This window comes from Scyliorhinus torazame, chromosome 10 (genome assembly GCF_047496885.1).
Source record: "Scyliorhinus torazame isolate Kashiwa2021f chromosome 10, sScyTor2.1, whole genome shotgun sequence".
NCBI classification, from domain to species: Eukaryota; Metazoa; Chordata; class Chondrichthyes; order Carcharhiniformes; family Scyliorhinidae; genus Scyliorhinus; species Scyliorhinus torazame.
This window is the reverse complement of record NC_092716.1, coordinates 136,213,771-136,237,091: the sequence shown is the minus strand read 5'-3', so window position 1 is coordinate 136,237,091 and position 23,321 is coordinate 136,213,771. Positions and strand designations below refer to the sequence as shown.

At 44.6% G+C, this 23,321-nt stretch overlaps 1 long non-coding RNA gene across 2 annotated transcripts; it reads left to right on the top strand.

The window, feature by feature from the left end:
• The first annotated feature begins 1,704 nt into the window (after window positions 1-1,704).
• On the top strand, window positions 1,705-22,649 carry LOC140384877 (uncharacterized). 2 transcript variants are annotated; one of them, XR_011933192.1, is made up of 4 exons: window positions 1,705-1,737; window positions 14,743-14,772; window positions 20,363-20,392; window positions 22,620-22,649. It is a non-coding gene; the product is annotated as an uncharacterized lncRNA (long non-coding RNA). The 2 variants fall into 2 exon arrangements; XR_011933191.1 differs by lacking the exon at window positions 1,705-1,737 and adding an exon at window positions 11,773-11,805.
• The last annotated feature ends 672 nt before the right edge of the window (window positions 22,650-23,321 follow it).

Below are 23,321 nucleotides of genomic sequence, written 5' to 3'. Positions count from 1 at the left end.
GCAGTGATTGAAATGAGCAAGTATTATCATCCCAGTGTATATGGGCAAATCCAAATAATCAAACTCCCTGAACACCAATGAGCAAACCAGAGTCAGTCCACTCAGCATATCCAGTACAAATTTCAGACACCAGGGGCTGCATTCTCTGATTTTCAGGCTATGTCAGGAGGATCCGAGTAAAGCGCCTAGCCTCCACGGTAAAATCGGGTGGAGAATTGTCGAGTCCGTGGCCGTGTATGCGCACGGCGACGACCTGCAGCGGTCGCGTCGTACAACATTGCTCCGGCCGTGCATGCACCCGACCTGCCAGATAGTGCCACACAGGACATCTCCTACACTCCGGGCCACCCCCCACCAGTCCTCCCAGCCCTCGCCTCAGCACACCCCGGCCAACAGCACGGCTCCCGCCCGACTGTGGTGGTGCTGGACACAGACCGCAGCCGCCACGTCGGGTTCCCGATCGCTCAGACCATGGGTCAAATGCACGTTCGGGAACTTGTCCCATTGGGGGCCGTGCATCAGGCTTGACACTCACAACACAATTGTGTCGACTTATTTGTCCAAGATTTTAATACACTCGCACCTTCAAATCAATCTTTTCATGTGTTAAGCACACCAACTTCAATAACCATCCGGTTATGTTAGAGGTGGAAAACAAAAAGGACATGATCATGATATTGGGGCGTTAAGTCTGCAGACCTCTAATTTGTGAGAGTGAATGATTGAGAGTTCTTCGAGCACCAGAGAAGACTTGTTTGTTCATTTTCTTTTTTAATTCCAGGAGGAATAAGCAGCCAGCCTTATTTTCCAAGACCATCTTCAACAACAGGTAAAGTAGACAAGGTTTATAATCTTGTTCATGTTTTTATTTATATTGGCTTCGATTCCAACAGGATTGAGGGGGGTCCTAAATAGTAATTGGGTGGGTGGGTAAACAGGATGTTCTTGTGGTAACAATTTTTATTCGTGTCACAAGTTGGCTTAACACTGAAATGAAGTACTGTGAAAATCCCCTAATCTCCACACTCCAGCACCAGTTCGGGTAGTCTGGCCAAGTCATGACCTCATGCAAACAACCTAGATTTTCCCGAGGATGCACCTAACTGCAAAGTCGAGATTTTCAATTCAAAAGAAGGTTGTTCTTTTGGAATCTGGGCCTAAAAGCCAGTCCTAAACACTAAACGTCTTTACTGTGATTGACCAACTCTCCTGGGCTATATTCCAGCTTCCACCCAACGAGTCTAAAATTTGTGGTTATAAAATCTCATCTGTTGACTTGACTAGGGAGATCTTCAACTGAAAATGTTATATTTTCCCAACTTACATCTTGAGTTACTTGCCTTTCAGCAACAACAATCCCATCAACTTTGACAACAGGTATGAAAGTGACAATATGCATTCAGTAATGTCTTCAGAATGAAGATGGTTTAAAAAGCCTCATATATTGGCCTGGAGTTTTAGATTGAAACACCAATGGGAATGTATTAATTTAAAGCGTTACGATCATTGTCAGCAGGAGACACAGGGCTGAATCTTTTCATTGCCACCTGACAACATGCGAATTTCACTAAAAGTTGATGGAATCATCATTTAGCATTCCCATTCTTAGCATTTCATCTCCAGTGATTCTTGAGACATAAATTCATCGTTGTAATGTTGAACATTTGTCATTCAATTGATCAATGTGGTTCAAATTATGTCTTTCAGCTGAAAGTCCAGTTGGAGGCACTTTGCCAAGTATGGAATATTTTAATTTTACTTTATTCAAATGAGGCAAATTCGTAAAATCTTATCAGATTATGTTGCACAGAGGAAGATTTTTTCCCAGCTCAATCTCAACACTGTAACAAAAGAAGACTGTAGTCAGATCAATATTAATATGGTAGGTTCCTATTCTGCAGCAGTCAGGATTCCCACGATGAAGAAAATATTTTTGTGTGCTTTGCAAATCCAACATGATGAATTTCCTGGATTTAGTGCACAAATGGTCACTGAACTGTTGGAATCAACGAATAGGCTAAACAGGCTTCAATTCTTCTTTAGTATTAGTTGCCTGAATAACACCGTACCCCAGTCTATCCACTTATCTGGTAGCTGCAACTGACAGTCCCTGAGAAGGGACATCAACATACATCATACAAAAATGGGTGTTGGCTCGCAAGTGCAGACAACAATAAAAGTGAATGCATTCATTAATCTGGCACTCTGCTCAGCCACTATCAATCGCTTTCCTATTCACAGTCTAATGCCCCCTATCCTTGGTTTTCCAAATATGCTATAAATGGAAAAGAAAGAGCCCTTACGGTGAAACCACCACCCTCCATCAAGGAAGAAATAGCGAGGCATCTGGATGGAAATTGTCCCATTGGACAGACGCAGCATGGGTTCATAAAGGGCAGGTCGTGCCTAACTAATTTAGTGGAATGTTTTGAGGACATTAACAGTGCGGTAGATAACGGGGATCCAATGGAAGTGGTATATCTGGATTTCCAGAAAGCCTTTGACAAGGTGCCACACAAAAGGTTTTTGCATCAGATAAGGATGCATGGCATTAAGGGGAAAGTAGTAGCATGGATAGAGGATTGGTTAATTAATAGAAAGCAAAGAGTGGGGATTAATGGGTGTTTCTCTGGTTGACAATCAGTAGCTAGTGGTGTCCCTCAGGGATCAGTGTTGGGCCCACAACTGTTCACAATTTACATAGATGATTTGGAGTTGGGGACCAAGGGCAATGTGTCCATGTTTGCAGACGACACTAAGATAAGTGGTAAAGCAAAAAGTGCAGAGGATACTGGAAGTCTGCAGAGGGATTTGGATAGGCTAAGTGAATGGGCTAGGGTCTGGCAGATGGAATACAATGTTGACAAATGTGAGGTTATCCATTTTGGTAGGAGTAACAGCAAAAGGGATTATTATTTAAATGATAAAATATCAAAACATGCTGCTGTGCAGAGAGACCTGGGTGTGCTAGTGCATGTGTCGCAAAATGTTGGTTTTCAGGTGCAACAGGTGATTAAGAAGGCAAATGGAATTTTGTCCTTCATTGCTAGAGGGATGGAGTTTAAGACTAGGGAGGTTCTGCTGCAATTGTAAAAGGTGTTAGTGAGCCCACACCTGGAGTATTGTGTTCAGTTTTGGTCTCCTTACTTGAGAAAGGACGTACTGGCACTGGAGGGTGTGCAGAGGAGATTCACTAGGTTAATCCCAGAGCTGAAGGGGTTGGATTACGAGGAGAGGTTGAGTAGACTGGGACTGTACTCGTTGGAATTTAGAAGGATGAGGGGGGATCTTATAGAAACATATAAGATTATGAAGGGAATAGATAGGATAGATGTGGGCAGGTTGTTTCCACTGGCGGGTGAAAGCAGAACTAGGGGGCATAGCCTCAAAATAAGGGGAAGTAGATTTAGGACTGAGTTTAGGAGGAACTTCTTCACGCAAAGGGTTGTGAATCTATGGAATTCCTTGCCCAGTGAAGCAGTAGAGACTCCTTCATTAAATGTTTTTAAGATAAAGATAGATAGTTTTTTGAACAATAAAGGGATTCGGGGATATGGTGTTCGGGCCGGAAAGTGGAGCAGAGTCCACAAAAGATCAGCCATGACCTCATTGAATGGTGGAGCAGGCTCGAGGGGCCAGATGGCCTACTCCTGCTCCTAGTTCTTATGTTCTTATGTTCTTCCCTATTCCCACAGCATCATTCTTCACTTTAACTCCCGGTTCCTTGATCACAGAAATCAGCAGAATATGAGTGACAACTCTGATGAGCAGAAATTGATCAAAAAGCTAAACTCTCTCCATCAGAAGCTACCAATTGAAAATCCTGCTCCCATCAGTATAACATTAGCTCAGAAGCTGCCACTTCTCACTGCATTACATGCTGTTAATAAATGAAACTAATAATCTTTGTTGTCACAAGTAGGCTTCCATTAACCCTGCAATGAAGTTACTGTGAAAAGCCCCTGGTCGCCACATTCCGGCACCTGCTCAGGTACACAGAGGGAGAATTCAGAATGTTCAAATTACTTCACAGCATGTCTTTCGGGACGTGTTGGAGGAAACCAGAGCACCTGGAGGAAACCCACGCAGACACAGGGAGAACGCGCAGACTCCGCATAGACAGTGACCCAAGCCGGGAATCAAACCTGGTTCCCTGGCGCTGTGAAGCAACAGGACTAACCACTGTGCTATCACGGTGCTTATATTCTCCAGCTTCAATATTTTTATACACATACAGATGCTTTGTTTGCAATATTACCTCAAAATTCAATAACTTATGAAATGAATACGAATTGAGGTATAACTGGAGGTTAATCAAGAACAAAATTAATTCAGTTAAAATGAAAGGATTTATATTCAATAACTTGTTTATTGATATTTTCCATTGATAAAAATGGATCATTTTGATGCTTCCTACTCTGACATCATCAACTGTATCCCGTCCAGCATTGGGAACAACTGCACCTTCAACAACAGATATGGAATTTTAAAACATATGTAACAATGGTGTTTATCAGTCTTAAAAAGAGCTCAAATTAAGATTGATCATCATCATTAAAATATTACTTTGCAGCCTAAGCAATATTTCTAAAGCACAGAGGTCAACCTTTACCTATCCAACTCCGGTAAATTAGAAGATTATTCAGTTAATATTCAGGCAATTACTGATTCGGAACTCGACTTCTTCCTCCATCGCTGATTTAAACCCTGCAGCCTCTCTGAAAGCAAATGGGACACCCACCTAAGTTAGATGATTGAGTTCCTGAATTCTGGGTGGAGAAACAGTGCAGGATTCTCCATTTGGGAGACAAAGTGTTGCTCACTGGACCGAATTGCATGGGTGGAATAATGGGCATGGGACTCGTCCAGTTGGAGATGATTGTTTACCCATGAACTTTGGAATTTGTGCTCCCCTGCTGAGGGCAGGTAAAGTTACCCAGTATGAGGATAAAAGTTTGGCCACAGCAGAGCCAATTAGAATGGAAACATGACCCGGTGAGATGTTCCGTGTCTCGCGCAGATACTGTTGTTTTACTGAAGGAAAATCTTTTATGAAATTCGTCGGACTACCTTCGCATTATGATAGCTGGCTCGCATTTCCTTTGGGACTTTATTAGGGAAACGAGTCAGGAGATACAACAAGTCCAGCACTCTACCCTTGAGAATTTGGAGGAAATCCCATTCCCCTGACAACCGATTAGTTGGGTCTGAAATTGGTGCTGGAGATTCTGACTAGCTGGAGCTGCTTACATGCTCTCCACTCCCCAAACATCCTGATTTTAACCAAGAAGATAGATTCACAGAGACCTGCCCCATGATTTTAGAATCAGAGCTCAATTGCATGCTGGACGAGGTGGAGAAGAGGAGGGAGACCCTCTTCGCCAGGGTGGGCCAGAGTCTGAATCCCGCCAGTGTTAACAAAGTCGGGGAAGGTTGCAGAGGCAGTGAGTGTTGCCTGCCTCACCAGCAGTACTGGGACGGGGGCAGGAAAAAGATAAATGACCTCCTCAGGGCAGCTTGCGTGAGTCACTCCCTCTGTGCCTGTCGCATCACTCCTGTCCCTCAAATGTCACATTACCCTCATTCCCCTAGAGGCCAACCAAAGCCCACCTCCCTGCATCTCACTTCCATCTCACTTTCCACCAAAATCTAACACCTTCATTGTAATCTTTGGCCAGGTGCCTTGCTCCACTGCTGTCCACGTGGCTTTCCACCTAGTTTTCCGCTTTCCCCCCACAGTCCAAACATATGTTGGGTGGCTGAATTGGCCCTGCTAAATTACCCCTTAGTGGCCAGGAATGTGCAGGTTAGGTTTCGTGGATCCGGTGGTGTTGACCGTGAGGTGGACATGAATCAAGTGTTCATTCAGAGGGTTGGTGCAGACATGATGGGTCAAATGGCCTCCTTCTGCACTGTAGGATTCTGATTCAGTGTAGAGTCTTTGTGAGCAGGTTCCTTGGTTTACCTCATATCAGCATTTCTCACTGAAATATCATGTAGTTGCGCAATATTCCCCAAACTCAAACTTCCAAATCTTTACTTTGCAGCAACAACAACAATGGCAACAACAACAGTTATCAATTTGCTGATATAAATTGAATGATTTCCCATTCACCTCAAACAAATTCATTGTGATGAGAATGACAGTAGATTTCAGAACTCGAGAATTGGTGCTCACTATTAAAGATCACATGATTATTTCATAATTGTAATAAGTATATCTTCACCAGTTAGTAAAATAATAACTTTATTAATCAGAAGAATGTGCATTAATTATTCAAAAGACTTTATTGTTGGTGATGAGAGTTTTGGTCATCGGCTTGAGAAGGGGTGAGTGCCCTGCATCGTCTCTGTTCCAGAAGGCCGTGCTCATTAAATGCCAACCCCTGCAATGATGGCTCAACCTTGCGGTCCAAATTCCATCCATGACGAGCAGTCAGCCAATATTAGACCCGCAAGGACAAGGGCGTGTCTCTCGAAGGGAACACTCCTTCCCAATCCTGTGTCCAAGGATCAGACACTGATAAAGAGCATCACTACAAATCCAAAGTGGAATTGCCCACTTAAGTGCCTCAGTTGCTGGAGGGCTGAGGAGGCCATTCAGGAGCCGACACACCATGGACTTCATCGGGCAGAGGCAGGAAGGCAGTGAGCTCACAACTCACCTCTGGCTGCTTGATGAAATGCCGCACTGCCACCAAAGTCAGCACGGAGGAGGGCATTAAATTCCACGCAATGTCAACATAGTTGCAATTTTCAACAGCAGTATTTCATGAATCGGAAACATTTGACCCAATATTTCTGAATTAACCTTTGATTTTGTACAGCAAATTTTCATTGAGTAAGTGTGAAATTATACTAAAGTCAAAAATTATCAGCACAAATTGTCCCTTTGGATTCTGTGCTCCTTTTTCCAACAGCTGTCTAAATCCATCCTCATTACTCTGATATTAATACAGGTCCCAGTACCTTCCCCTGCTTCAAATGTTTAGTCACTTTGCTGTGTAAAGATACAATGGTTCCTCTCTCAACCATTCCTTGTAACATGCTATCACCTTTGCTGCACATGCACGGTCGATCTTCCTTTTCCAAATATATTCAGCACCCCCTCATTAAATCAATGTTCCCCACTCACTTGACAACTGGGATTCTGAATTGAGAAGTGATGGAATGATTTTCCATTCTGTATATTCACATCATTAACTGTTTTCTTTACAGCATCAACATCAACGTCAACTTCAACAACAAGTATGTAAAAAACAACATTCTGTCAACATATGTTTTCCATAATCAAGGATTAAAATTTCTTTTTGTGAACAAGAGAGTTTCCCATTTCTGAACCAAAGAGGTCAACTTTTACCTGTCCAACTTGTGTAATTTTGAAGATTAATCAGTTAATATCCAGGTAATTACTCATTCAGAACTCAAGTATTTCTTCATCACTCATTTAAAACCTGCAGCATCTCTGAAAGTTGTAGTGATCTGCATCTCTCTATGCATATAAAGGGTTAATATACAGAAGTAACAGCTAGATAACCACTAGATGGCAGCACTAGAGATGGGAAGAAAGACAATCTCAAGCCGATTTCCCTCCTTTTCATGTTGGGTGTGACTAGCAGACAGAGGTAGAGAGAGATGGCTCAGAGTGCAGGTGTAGGCAATCATATGTCTAATATTGTTAATTTAATCTCTAGTTGAGTTAGTGAAGAGATACCAAACTCGCAGTTTTTTTGCGAACGTTACTCAACAAACAATTTGCTTTAATTGGAGACCTCGAATGTAAATGAACATCGAGTACAGGATCATCTTGGAAAGAAGCAAATGAGTAACATATATTACACAATGTAATATAACAAAAGTAAATGGGACACCTGCCTAAAGTAGGCCTCAGCCCCAGAAATTTCTCCAGTGAGACTCCAATGGCATTTTTACTGGGATCAGAGTGGAGTAGCTGGTACAACGTTCCTGCAGGGAGAATCGGGGTAGCAACAGGTGGCAAGAATCAAGAACAATTTTCACTCTGTACGTTTCTGTGGTGTGTGCATGTAATTCATATAAGTGTGTGCTGTTCCACATACCTGTTTTGGGATTCATCATATGAATCCAAACTTTGGTTTTGGGAATTCAAGTATAAACCGGGAAATAGGGGATTCTGATTGAGAAAGAGACAAGCACACTGAAATAAATAATCAAATTCTAACCTAGAATTTTATAGAATTTACAGTGCAGAAGGAGGCCATTCAGCCCATCGAGTCTGCACCAGCTCTTGGAAAGAGTACCCTACACAAGGTCAACACCGACCCACTTCCACCCTATCCCCCTGACCCAATAACCCCTCCCAACCTTTTTGGCACTAAGGGCAATTTATCATGGCCAATCCACCTAACCTGCACATCTTTGGACTGTGGGAGGAAACCGGAGCACCCGGAGGAAACCCACGCACACACGGGGAGGATGTGCAGACTCCGCACAGACAGTGACCCAAGCCGGAATCGAACCTGGGACCCTGGAGCTGTGAAGCAATTGTGCTAACCACTGTGCTACCGTGCTGCCCCTAGGTTCATGGTCAGAGTACCCAGTCTAAACGCTGAACAATAGATTATCCGTTTATAGACTTCTGAGTGAGGCACAGTGCAGGAATCTCCATTGAGGAGACTAAGTGTTGCCTCCTGGACCAAATTGCATGGGTGGAATAACCTGCATGAGACTCGTCCAGCTGGTTATGATTGTTTCCCCATTTTCATTGGAACTTGTGCACCAAGGTCTGTGAGATCTTAGACAATTCCTCACTTGGCGCCTGAAAGGACCTTGTGGCTTAAATGTTCAGGACGACCGTCGTCTCGATGGCCACCGGGAGTGTGTAAGCTCCCCCATTTCCCTGCTGGTGTGCCATCATCTGGCAGATAAGTCGCACTGTCTCTCTGCACAGCCAGAGTCAGCGGCGGCATGCCGATCTGGCACGTCCTCGAATGACAGGAGCTGCTGCTACACATGAGGCTCTCCAACCTGTGTGGCTGCCACCTGTGTCTCAGCTTCCCGCTCCTCTACTGCTCGCTCCATTGCTGCACTCTGTGTAACTGCAGCTGCTTCCTCCTCCTCAAGCAGTTCACACTTGCATAGCAGCAGGGATTCTCCCAGGGTTGCAGCCACCAGTAGGAAGACCAACATTCCTGGTTGTGTCCCAATATCCATTGTCTGCTGGGGGTGAAAGATCAACATGTTAGTATGGTGCGTACCTCTGTGCCCAATCAAGTCCACTGGGCTACACAGTGGCCCCGACTGGTGCTGCGGGATCAGCCCCGCATTTCCTCCCAAATCTCCTTTCTCCCCCATAAACCACTCCCACTGCCCAGACAGGGCCCCCCATCCCAGAAAGCAGGGGCAACATCCGGGCCAGCAACCTGCAGTCACTCCTATCCATGTCTGACCTCGTCTCTGTCTCCCTCACTAGCCACGACGCCGGTCTCCTAATTTTCTTAAAGCACAAGTGAACCACGCCTTCGGGACCTCGGCCCATCGTAGGCGGAGATTCGTTGAGGCCCCGGACAATACTGGGTCGGGCCCGCTAATGATATGCAAACGGTATCTACTGTATGTGCGGAGTGAAACGCATTGACGCCGTTTCTTTGGGGGCAGAGAATTGCGTCAAATGGGCGCCTGCAGCAATTTTAGCGTCGGAAGCTATTCTCCCGTTTTCCGATTTTGGCGTCGGATAACGGAGAATCCCGTCCCATGGAACATTCTCTGATACAAGATCATTTTGTATTCTCAACACTTAAATCATCAATTGTATCCTTCCAGAGTCAACAACAAGAGCAACTTCAACAACAGGTATCAACTTAACCACATCGCGTCAACAAAGTAATAAGTATTTTCCACATCTGCACTAACTGTAACCTCACCAGTGGCTGCATCATTGATTGTATCAACTATTAATGTACAAATAATTAGAAAATTGAAACAATATCCACCAGAATAAAAGTGAGCAGAAATGTGCTGCCCACAAAAAATAGATCAACACCATACCTCACCACCCCATGTGTGATTGAGTGAATTGTGAAATGTCAACAGCAGTGATTGAAATGAGCAAGTATTATCATCCCAGTGTATATGGGCAAATCCAAATAATCAAACTCCCTGAACACCAATGAGGAAACCAGAGTCAGTCCACTCAGCAAATCCAGTACAAATTTCAGACACCAGGGGCTGCATTCTCCAATTTTCAGGCTATGTCAGGAGGATCCGTGTAAAACGCCTAGCCTCCACGGCAAAAACGGGTGGAGAATTGTCGAGTCCGTGGCCGTGTATGCGCACGGCGACGACCTGCAGCGGTCGGTCGTACAACATTGCTCCGGCCGTGCGTGCACCCGACCTGCCAGGTATTGCCACACAGGACATCTCCTACACTCCGGGCCACCCCCCACCAGTCCTCCCAGTCCTCGCCTCAGCCCCCCCGGCCAACAGCACGGCCCCAGCCCGACTGTGGTGGTGCTGGACACAGACCGCAGCCGCCACACCGGGTTCCCGATCGCTCAGACCATGGGTCAAATGCACGTTCAGGAACTTGTCCCATCGGGGGCCGTGCATCAGGCTTGACACTCACAACACAATTGTGTCGACTTATTTGTCCAAATTTTTAATACACTCGCACCTTCAAATCAATCTTTTCATGTGTTAAGCACACCAACTTCATTAACCATCCGGTTATGTTAGAGGTGGAAAACAAAAAGGACATGATCATGATATTGGGGCGTTAAGTCTGCAGACCTCTAATTCGTGAGAGTGAATGATTGAGAGTTCTTCGAGCACCAGAGAAGACTTGTTTGTTCATTTTCTTTTTTAATTCCAGGAGGAATAAGCAGCCAGCCTTATTTTCCAAGACCATCTTCAACAACAGGTAAAGTAGACAAGGTTTATAATCTTGTTCATGTTTTTATTTATATTGGCTTCTATTCCAACAGGATTGAGGGGGGTCATAAATAGTAATTGGGTGGGCGGGTAAACAGGATGTTATTGTGGTTACAATTTTTATTCGTGTCACAAGTTGGCTTAACACTGCAATGAAGTACTGTGAAAATCTCCTAATCTCCACACTCCAGTGCCAGTTCGGGTAGTCTGGCCAAGTCATGACCTCATGCAAACAACCTAGATTTTCCCGAGGATGCACCTAACTGCAAAGTCGAGATTTTCAATTCAAAAGAAGGTTGTTCTTTTGGAATCTGGGCCTAAAAGCCAGTCCTAAACACTAAACGTCTTTACTGTGATTGGCCAACTCTCCTGGGCTATATTCCAGCTTCCAACCAACGAGTCTAAAATTTGTGGTTATAAAATCTCATCTGTTGACTTGACAAGGGAGATCTTCAACTGAAAATGTTATATTTTCCCAACTTACATCTTGAGTTACTTGCCTTTCAGCAACAACAATCCCATCAACTTTGACAACAGGTATGATATTGACAATATGCATTCAGTAATGTCTTCAGAATGAAGATAGTTTAAAAAGCCTCATGTATTGGCCTGGCGTTTTAGATTGAAACACCAATGGGAATGTATTAATTTAATGCGTTACGATTATTGTTAGCAGGAGAAACAGGGCTGAATCTTTTCATGGCCACCTGACAACATGCTAATTTCATTAAAAGTTGATGGAATCATCATTTAGCATTCCCATTCTTAGCATTTCATCTCCAGTGATTCTTGAGACATAAATTCATCGTTGTAATGTTGAACATTTGTCATTCAATTGATCAATTTGTTTCAAATTATGTCTTTCAGGTGAAAGTCCAGTTGGAGACACTTTGCCAAGTAAGGAATATTTTAATTTTACTTTATTCAAATGAGGCAAATTAGTAAAATCTTATCAGATTATGTTGCATAGAGGAAGATTTTTTCCCAGCTCAATCTCAACACTGTAACAAAAGGAGACTGTAGTCAGATCAATATTAATATGGTAGGTTCCTATTCTGCAGCAGTCAGGATTCCCAGGATGAAGGAAATATTTTTGTGTGCTTTGCATACCCAACATGATGAATTTCCTGGATTTAGTGCACAAATGGTCACTGAACTGTTGGAATCAACGAATAGGCTAAACAGGCTCCAATTCTTCTTTAGTATTAGTTGCCTGAATAAGACCGTACCCCATTCTATCCACTTATCAGGAAGCTGCAACTGACAGTCCCTGAGAAGGGACAACAACATACATCATTCAAAAATGGGTGTTGGCTCGCAAGTGCAGACAACAATAAAAGTGAATGCATTCATTAATCTGACACTCTGCTCAGCCACTATCAATCGCTTTCCTATTCACAGACTAATGCCCCCTTTCATTGGTTTTCCAAATACGCTACAAATGGAAAAGAAAGAGCCCTTTCGATGAAACCAACACCCTCCCCTATTCCCACAGCATCATTCTTCACTTTAACTCCTGGTTCCTTGATCACAGAAATCAGCAGAATATGAGTGACAACTCTGATGAGCAGAAATTGATCAAAAAGCTAAACTCTCTCCATCAGAAGCTACCAATTGAAAATCCTGCTCCCATCAGTATAACATTAGCTCAGAAGCTGCCACTTCTCACTGCATTACATGCTGTTAATAAATGAAACTAATAATCTTTGTTGTCACAAGTAGGCTTCCATTAACCCTGCAATGAACTTACTGTGAAAAGCCCCTGGTTGCCACATTCCGGCACCTGCTCGGGTACACAGAGGGAGAATTCAGAATGTCCAAATTACTTCACAGCATGTCTTTCGGGACGTGTTGGAGGAAACCAGAGCACCTGGAGGAAACCCACGCAGACACAGGGAGAACGTGCAGACTCCGCATAGACAGTGACCCAAGCCGGGAATCAAACCTGGTTCCCTGGCGCTGTGAAGCAACAGGACTAACCACTGTGCTACCATGCTGCTTCTCTTCTCCAGCTTCAATATCTTTATACACATACAGATACTTCGTTTGCAATATTACCTAAAAATTCAATAACTTATGAAATGAATACGAATTGAGGTATAACTGGAGGTTAATCAAGAACAAAATTAATTCAGTTAAAATGAAAGGATTGATTTTCAATTACTTGTTTATTGATATTTTCCATTGATAAAAATGGATCATTTTGATGCTTCCTACTCTGACATCATCAACTGTATCCCGTTCAGCATTGGGACCAACTGCAGCTTCAACATCAGATATGGAATTTTTAAAAATATGTAACAATGGTGTTTATCAGTCTTAAAAAGTGCACAAATTAAGATTGATCATCATCATTAAAATATTACTTTGCAGTCTAAGCAATATTTCTAAACCACAGAGGTCAACCTTTACCTATCCAACTCCGGTAAAATAGAAGATTATTCAGTTAATATCGAGGTAATTACTGATTCGGAACTCGACTTCTTCCTCCATCGCTGATTTAAACCCTGCAGCCTCTCTGAAAGCAAATGGGCCATCCACCTAAGTTAGATGATTGATTTCCTGAATTCTGGGTGGAGACACAGTGCAGGATTCTCCATTTGGGAGACGAAGTGTTGCTCACTGGACCGAATTGCATGGGTGGAATAATCTGCATGTGACGCATCCAGTTGGGGATGATTGTTTACCCATGATCTTTGGAATTTGTGCTCTCCTGCTGAGGGCAGGTAAAGTTACCCAGTATGAGGATAAAAGTTTGGCCACAGCAGAGCCAATTAGAATGGAAACATGACCCGGTGAGATGTTCCGTGTCTCGCGCAGATACTGTTGTTTTACTGAAGGAAAATCTTTTATGAAATTCGTCGGACTACCTTCGCATTGTGATAGCTGGCTCGCATTTCTTTTGTGGCTTTATTCGAGAAGCGAGTCAGGAGATACAACAAGTCCAGCACTCTACCCTTGAGAATTTGGAGGAAATCCCATTCCCCTGACAACCGATTAGTTAGGTCTGAAATTGGTGCTGGAGATTCGGACTAGCTGGAGCTGCTTATATGCTCTCCACTCCCAAAACATCCTGATTTTAGCCAAGAAGATAGGTTCACGGAGATCTGCCCCATGATTTTATAATCAGAGCTCGATTGCATGCTGGACGAGGTGGAGGAGAGGAGGGAGACCCTCTTCGCCAGGGTGGGCCGGAGACTGAATCCCGCCAGTGTTAACAAAGTCGGGGAATGTTGCGGAGGCAGTGAGTGTTGCCTGCCTCACCAGCAGTACTGGGACGGGGGCAGGAAAACGATAAATGACCTCCTCAGGGCAGCTTGCGTGAGTACTCGTTCTGTGCCAGTGGCATCACTCCTGTCCCTCAAACGTCACATTCTAGAGGCCAACCAAAGCCCACCTCCCTGCATCTCACTTCCATCTCACCTTCCACCAAAATCTAACACCTTCATTGTAATCTTTGGCCAGGTGCCTTGCTCCACTGCTGTCCACATGACTTTCCTCCTGGTGCTCCGCTTTCCTCCCACAGTCCAAACATATGTTGAGTGGCTGAATTGGCCCTGCTAAATTACCCCTTAGTGGCCAGGAATGTGCAGGTTAGCTTTTGCGGATCGGGTGGTGTTGACCATGAGGTGGACATGGATCAAGTGTTCATTCAGAGGGTTGGTGCAGACTTGATGGGTCAAATGGCCTCCTTCTGCACTGTATGATTCTGATTCAGGGTAGAGTCTTTGTGAGCAGGTACCTTGGTTTACCTCATATCAGCATTTCTCACTGAAATATGATGTAGTTGCGCAATATTCCCCTCACTCAAACTTCCAAATCTTTACTTTGCAGCAACAACAACAATGGCACCAACAACAACAGGTATCAAATTGCTAATATAAATTGAATGATTTCCCATTCACCTCACAACAAATTCATTGCAATGAGAATGACGGTGGATTTCAGAACTCAATAATTTGCATTCACTATTAAAAATCACAGGATTATTTAGTATTGCTAATAAGTATATCTTCTCATGTTAGTAAAATAATAACTTTATTAATCAGAAGAATGTGCATTAATTATTCGAAAGACTTCATTGTCGGTGATGAGAGTTTTGGTCATCGTCTTGAGAAGGGGTGAGTGCCCTGCACAGTCTCTGTTCCAGAAGGCCGTGCTCATTAAATGCCAACCTCTGTAATGATGGCTCATCCTTGGGGTCCTTAAGGGGGAGGGGGAGCAGCCCCAAGTCGTGGTCCACGTAGGTACCAACAACATAGGTAGGAAAAGGGATAGGGATGTAAGGCAGTAATTCAGGGAGCTAGGGTGGAAGCTTAGATCTAGGATAAACAGAGTTATTATCCCTGGGTTGTTACCCATGCCACGTGCTAGCGAGACGAGGAATAGGGAGAGAGAGGAGTTGAACACGTGGCTACAGGAATGGTGCAGGAGGGAGAGTTTCTGATTTCTGGATAATTGGGGCTCATTCTGGGGTTGGTGGGACCTCTACAAATGGGATGGTCTACACCTGGACCAGAGGAGTACCAATATCCTGGGGGGGAAATTTGCTAATGCATTTCGGGAGGGTTTAAACTAGTTCAGCAGGGGCTTGGCCACCTGAATTGTAGCTCCAGTATGTAGGAGGTTGAGAGTAGTGAGGTCATGAGTAAGGTTTCAAAGTTGCAGGAGTGTACCGGCAGGCAGGAAGGTGGTTTAAAGTGTGTCTTCTTCAATGCCAGAAGCATCCGGAATAAGGTGGGCGAACTTGCGGCATGGGTTGGTACATGGGACTTTGATGTTGTGGCCATTTTGGAGACATGGATACAGCAGGGACAGGAATGGTTGTTGCAGGTGACGAGGTTTAGATATTTCAGTAAGCTCAGGGAAAGTGGTAAAAGAGGGGGAGGGGTGGCATTGTTAGTCAAGGACAGTATTACGGTGGCAGAAAGGACGTTTGATGAGGACTCAAAGAACAAACAAAGAACAAAGAAATGTACAGCACAGGAACAGGCCCTTCGGCCCTCCAAGCCCGTGCCGACCATACTGCCCGACTAAACTACAATCTTCTACACTTCCTGGGTCCGTATCCTTCTATTCCCATCCTATTCATATATTTGTCAAGATGCCCCTTAAATGTCCCTATCGTCCCTGCCTCCACTACCTCCTCCGGCAGTGAGTTCCAGGCACCCACTACCCTCTGCGTAAAAAACTTGCCTCGTACATCTACTCTAAACTTTGCCCCTCTCACCTTAAACCTATGCCCCCTAGTAATTGACCCCTCTACCCTGGGGAAAAGCCTCTGACTATCCACTCTGTCTATGCCCCTCATAATTTTGTATACCTCTATCAGGTCGCCCCTCAACCTCCTTCGTTCCAGTGAGAACAAACCGAGTTTATTCAATCGCTCCTCATAGCTTATGCCCTCCATACCAGGCAACATTCTGGTAAATCTCTTCTGCACCCTCTCTAAAGCCTCCACATCCTTCTGGTAGTGTGGCGACCAGAATTGAACACTATACTCCAAGTGTGGCCTAACTAAGGTTCTATACAGCTGCAACATGACTTGCCAATTCTTATACTCAATGCCCCGGCCAATGAAGGCAAGCATGCCGTATGCCTTCTTGACTACCTTCTCCACCTGTGTAGCCCCTTTCAGTGATCTGTGGACCTGTACTCCTAGATCTCTTTGACTTTCAATACTCTTGAGGGTTCTACCATTCACTGTATATTCCCTACCTGCATTAGCCCTTCCAAAATGCATTACCTCACATTTGTCCAGGTTAAACTCCATCTGCCATCTCTCCGCCCAAGTCTCCAGACAATCTAAATCCTGCTGTATCCTCAGACAGTCCTCATCGCTATCCGCAATTCCACCAACCTTTGTGTCGTCTGCAAACTTACTAATCAGACCAGTTACATTTTCCTCCAAATCATTTATATATACTACAAAGAGCAAAGGTCCCAGCACTGATCCCTGTGGAACACCACTGGTCACAGCCCTCCAATTAGAAAAGCATCCCTCCATTGCTACCCTCTGCCTTCTATGGCCTAGCCAGTTCTGTATCCAGGACTCGTCTACTGAGGTAGCATGGGCTGAGGTTAGAAACAGGAAAGGAGAGGTCACCCTGTTAGGGTTTCCTATAGGCCTCTGAAAAGTTCCAGAGATGTAGAGGAAAGGATTGCAAAGATGCTTCTGGATAGGAGCGAAAGCAACAGGGTAGTTGTTATGGGGGACTTTAACTTTCCAACTATTGACTGGAAATGCTATAGTTCGAGTACTTTAGATGTGTCCGTTTTTGTCCAATGTGTGCAGGAGGGTTTCCTGACACAGTATGTAGATAGGCCAATGAGAGGCGAGGCCATTTTGGATTTGGTCCTGGGTAATGAACCAGGACAGGTGTTAGATTTGGAGGTAGGTGAGGAGTTTGGTGATAGTGACCACAATTCGACACGTTTACTTTAGTGATGGAAAGGGATAGGTATATACCACAGGGCAAGAGTTATATCTGGGGGAAAGGCAATTATAATGCGATGAGGCAAGACTTAGGATGCATCGGATGGAGAGGAAAACTGCAGGGGATGGGCACAATGGAAATGTGGAGCTTGTTCAAGAAACAGCTACTGCGTGTCCTTGATAAACATGGACCTGTCAAGCAGGGAGGAAGTGGTCAAGTAAGGGATCCGTGGTTTACTAAAGCAGTCGAAACACTTGTCAAGAGGAAGAAGGCGGCTTATGTAAAGATGAGGCATGACGGTTCAGTTAGGGTGCTTAAGAGTTACAAGGTAGCTAGGAAGGACCTAAAGAGAGAGCTAAGAAGAGCCAGGAGGGGACATGAGAAGTCTTTGGCAGGTAGGATCAAGGATAACCCTAAAGCTTTCTATAGATATGACAGGAATAAAAGAATGACGAGGGTAAGAGTAGGGCCAGTCAAGGAGAGTAGCGGGAAGTTGTGCGTGGAGTCCGAGGAGATAGGAGAGGTGCTAAATGAATATTATTTGGCAGTATTCACACAGGAAAAAGATAGTGTTGTCAAGGAGAATACTGAGATTCAGGCTACTAGACTAGAAGGGCTTGAGGTTCATAAGGAGGAGGTGTTAGCAATTCTGGAAAGTGTGAAAATAGATAAGTCCCCTGGGCCAGATGGGATTTATCCTAGGATTCTCTGGGAAGCTAGGGAGAGAGATTGCTGAGCCTTTGGCTTTGATCTTTAAGTCATCCTTGTCTACAGGAATAGTGCCAGAAGACTGGAGGATAGCAAATGTTGTCCCCTTGTTTAAGAAGGGAAGTAGAGACAACCCCGGTAACTATAGACCAGTGAGCCTTACTTCTGTTGTGGGCAAAATCTTGGAAAGGTTTATAAGAGATAGGATGTATAGTCATCTGGAAAGGAATAATTTGATTAGAGATAGTCAACACGGTTTTGTGAAGGGTAGGTCGTGCCTCACAAACCTTATTGAGTTCTTTGAGAAGGGGACCAAACAGGTGGATGAGGGTAAAGCAGTTGATGTGGTGTATATGGATTTCAGGAAAGCAGTTGATAAGGTTCCCCACGGTAGGCTACTGCAGAAAATACGGAGGCATGGCATTCAGGGTGATTTAGCAGTTTGGATCAGAAATTGGCTAGCTGGAAGAAGACAAAGGGTGGTGGTTGATGGGAAATGTTCAGACTGGAGGTCAGTTACTAGTGGTGTACCACAAGGATCTGTTTTGGGACCTCTGCTGTTTGTCATTTTTACAAAATGACCTGAAGGAGGGCGTAGAAGGATGGGTGAGTAAATTTGCAGATGCCACTAAAGTCGGTGGAGTTATGGACACTGCGGAAGGATGTTACAAGTTACAGAGGGACATAGATAAGCTGCAGCGCTGGGCTGAGAGGTGTCAAATGGAGTTTAATGCAGAATAGTGTGAGGTAATTCATTTTGGAAGGAATAACAGGAAGACAGAGTACTGGGCTAACGGTAAGATTCTTGGCAGTGTGGATGAGCAGAGAGATCTCAGTGTCCATGTACATAGATCCCTGAAAGTTGCCACCCAGGTTGAGAGGGTTGTTCAGAAGGCGTATGGTGTGTTAGCTTTTATTGGTAGAGGGATTGAGTTTCGGAGCCATGAAGTCACGTTGCAGCTGTACAAAACTCTTGTGCGGCCGCATTTGGAGTATTGCGTGCAATTCTGGTCGCCGCATTATCGGAAGGATGTGGAAGCATTGGAAAGGGTACAGAGGAGATTTACCAGAATGTTGCCTGCTATGGAGGGAAGATCTTATGAGGAAAGGCTGAGGGACTTGAGGCTGTTTTCGTTAGAGAGAAGAAGGTTAAGAAATGACTTAATTGAGCCATCCAAGATGATCAGAGGATTGGATAGGGTGGACAGTGAGAGCCTTTTTCCTTGGATGGTGATGTCCAGCACGAGGGGACATAGCTTTAAATTGAGGGGAGATAGAAATAGGACAGATGTCAGAGGTAGGTTCTTTACTCAGAGAGTAGTAAGGGCGTGGAATGCCCTGCCTGCAACAGTAGTGGACTCGCCAACACTAAGGGCATTCAAATGGTCATTGGATAGACATATGGGTGATAAGGGAATAGTGTAGGTGGGCTTTCAAGTGGTTTCACAGGTCGGCGCAACATCGAGGGCCGAAGGGCCTGTACTGGGTTGTAATGTCCATGTTCTATGTTCTATGACGAGCAGTCAGCCAATATTAGGCCCGCAACGGCATGTCTCTCAAAGGGAACCCCCCTTCCCAATCCTGTGTCCAGTGATCAGACACCGTATGACTTTCAATAAGTGCACCCCCACAAATCCAAAGTGGAATTGCCCACTTAAGTGCCTCAGTTGCTGGTGGGCTGAGGAGGCCATTCAGGAGCTGACACACCATGGACTTCATCGGGCAGAGGCAGGAAGGCAGTGAGTTCACAACTCACCTCTGGCTGCTTGATGAAATGCCGCACTGCCACCAAATTCAGCATGGAGGAGGGCATTAAATTCCACCCAATGTCTACATAGTTGCAATTTTCAACAGCAGTATTTCATGAATCGGAAATATTTTACCCAATATTTCGGAATTAACCTTTGATTTTGTACAGCAAATTTCCATTGAGTAAGTGTGAAATTGTACTAAAGTCAAAAGTTATCAGCACAAATTGTCCCATTGGATTCTGTGCTCCTTTTTCCAACAGCTGTCTAAATCCATCCTCATTACTCTGATATTAATCCAGGTCCCAGTATCTTCCCCTGCTTCAAATGTTTATTCACTTTGCTGTGTAAAGATACAATGGTTCCTCTATCAACCATCGCCTGTAACATGTTATCACCTTTGCTGCACATGCACGGTCGATCTTCCTTTTCCAAATATATTCAGCACCCCCTCATTAAATCAATGTTCCCCACTCACTTGACAACTGGGATTCTGAATTGAGAAGTGATGGAATGATTTTCCATTCTGTATATTCACATCATTAACTGTTTTCTTTACAGCATCAACATCAACATCAACTTCAACAACAAGTATGTAAAAAACAACATTCTGTCAACATATGTTTTCCATAATCTTGGATTAATATTTCTTCCTGTGAACAAGAGAGTTTCCCATTTCTATACCAAAGAGGTCAACTTTTACCTGTCCAACTTGGGTAATTTAGAAGATTAGTCAGTTAATATCCATGTAATTACTCATTCAGAACTCAACTATTTCTTCATCACTAATTTAAAACCTGCAGCATCTCTGAAAGTTGTAGTGATCTGCATATCTCTATGCATATAAAGGGTTAATATACAGAAGTAACAACTAGATAACCACTAGATGGCAGCACTAGAGATGGGAAGAAAGACAAGCTGAAGCCGAGTTCCCTCCTCTTCATGTTGGGTGTGACTAGCAGACAGAGGTAGAGGGAGATAGCTCAGAGTGCAGGTGTAGTTAATCATAGTTTAGATATGTCTAATATTGTTAATTTAATCTCTAGTTGAGTTAGTGAAGAGAGACCAAACTCGCAGTTTTATTGCGAACGTTACTCAACAAACAATTTGCTTTAATTGGAGACCTGGAGTGTAAATGAACATCGAGTACAGGATCATCTTGGAAAGAAGCAAATGAGTAACATATATTACACAATGTAATATAACAAAAGTAAATGGGACACCTGCATAAAGTAGGCCTCAGCCCCAGAAATTTCTCCAGTGAGTCTCCAATGGCATTTTTACTGGGATCAGAGTGGAGTAGCTGGTACAACGTTCCTGCAGGGAGAATCGGGGTAGCAGCAGGTGGCAAGAATCAAGAACAATTTTCACTCTGTACGTTTCTGTGGTGCGTGCATGTAATTCATATAAGTGTGTGCTGTACCACATACCTGTTTTGGGATTCATCATATGAATCCAAACTTTGGTTTTGGGAATTCAAGTATAAACCGGGAAATAGGGGATTCTGATTGAGAAAGAGACAAGCACACTGAAATAAATGCAATTTAAACAAGCTTGGAGTTAATTACAATCAAATTCTAACCTAGGTTCATGGTCAGAGTTCCCAGTCTAAACGCTGAACAATAGATGATCCGTTTATAGACTTCTGAGTGAGGCACAGTGCAGGAATCTCCATTGAGGAGACTAAGTGTTGCCTCCTGGACCAAATTGCATGGGTGGAATAACCTGCATGAGACTCGGCCAGCTGGTTATGATTGTTTCCCCATTTTCATTGGAACCTGTGCACCAAGGTCTGTGAGATCTAAGACAATTCCTCACTTGGCGCCTGAAAGGACCTCGTGGCGTAAATGTTCAGGACGACCGTCATCTCGATGGCCACCGGGAGTGTGTAAGCTCCCCCATTTCCCTGCTGGTGTGCCATCATCTGGCAGATATGTCGCACTGTCTCTCTGCACAGCCAGAGTCAGCGGCGGCACGCCGATCTGGCACGTCCTCGAATGACAGGAGCTGCTGCTACACATGAGGCTCTCCAACCTGGATGGCTGCCACCTGTGTCTCTGCTGCCCGCTTCTCTATTGCTCGCTCCATTGCTGCACTCTGCGCAACTGCTGCTGCTTCCTCCTCCTCAAGAAGTTCACACTCGCATAGCAGCAGGGCTTCTCCCAGGGCTGCAGCCACCAGTAGGAACACCAACATTCCTGGTTGTGTCCCAATATCCATTGTCTGCTGGGGGTGAAAGATCAACTTGTTAGTATGGTGCGTACCTCTGTACCCAATCAGGTCCACTGGGCTACACAGTGGCCGCGACTGGTCCGCCCCGCATTTCCCCCAAATCTCCTTTCTCCCCCATAAACCTCTCTCACTGCCCAGACAGGGAATCCCATCCCAGAAAGCAGGGGCAAAATCCGGGCCAGCAACCTGCAGTCACTCCTATCCATGTCTGACCTCATCTCTGTCTCCCTCACTAGCCACGACGCCGGTCTCCTGATTTTCTTAAAGCACAAGTGAACCACGCCTTCGGGACCTCAGCCCATCGTAGGCGGAGATTCGTTGTGGCCCTGGACAATGCTGGGTCGGGCCCGCTAATGATATGCTAACGGTATCTACTGTATGTGCGGAGTGAAACGCATTGACGCCGTTTCTTTGGGGCAGAGAATTGCGTCAAATGGGCGCCTGCAGCAATTTTGGCGTCGGATGCTATTCTCCCGTTTTCCGATTTTGCCGTCGGATAACGGAGAATCCCGTCTCATGGAACATTCTCTGATAACAAGATCATTTTGTATTCTCAACACTTAAATCATCAATTGTATCCTTCCAGAGTCAACAACAGGAGCAACTTCAACAACAGGTATCAACTTAACCACATCGCGTCAACAAAGTCATAAGTATTTTCCACATCTGCACTAACTGTAACCTCACCAGTGGCTGCATCATTGACTGTATCAACTATTAATGTACAAATAATTCGAAAATTGAAACAATATCCACCAGAATAAAAGTGTTCAGAAATGTGCTGCCCACAAAAAGTAGATCAACACCATACCTCACCACCCCATGTGTGATTGAGTGAATTGTGAAATGTCAACAGCAGTGATTGAAATGAGCAAGTATTATCATCCCAGTGTATATGGGCAAATCCAAATAATCAAACTCCCTGAACACCAATGAGGAAACCAGAGTCAGTCCACTCAGCATATCCAGTACAAATTTCAGACACCAGGGGCTGCATTCTCCGATTTTCAGGCTATGTCAGGAGGATCCGTGTAAAGCGCCTCGCCTCCACGGCAAAAACGGGTGGAGAATTGTCGAGTCCGTGGCCGCGTATGCGCACGGCGACGACCTGCAGCGGTGCCGTCGTACAACATTGCTCCGGCCGAGCGTGCACCCGACCTGCCAGATAGTGCCACACAGGACATCTCCTACACTCCGGGCCACCCCCCACCAGTCCTCCCAGTCCTCGCCAAGATTTTAACCAAGAAGATAGATTCACAGAGACCTGCCCCATGATTTTATAATCAGA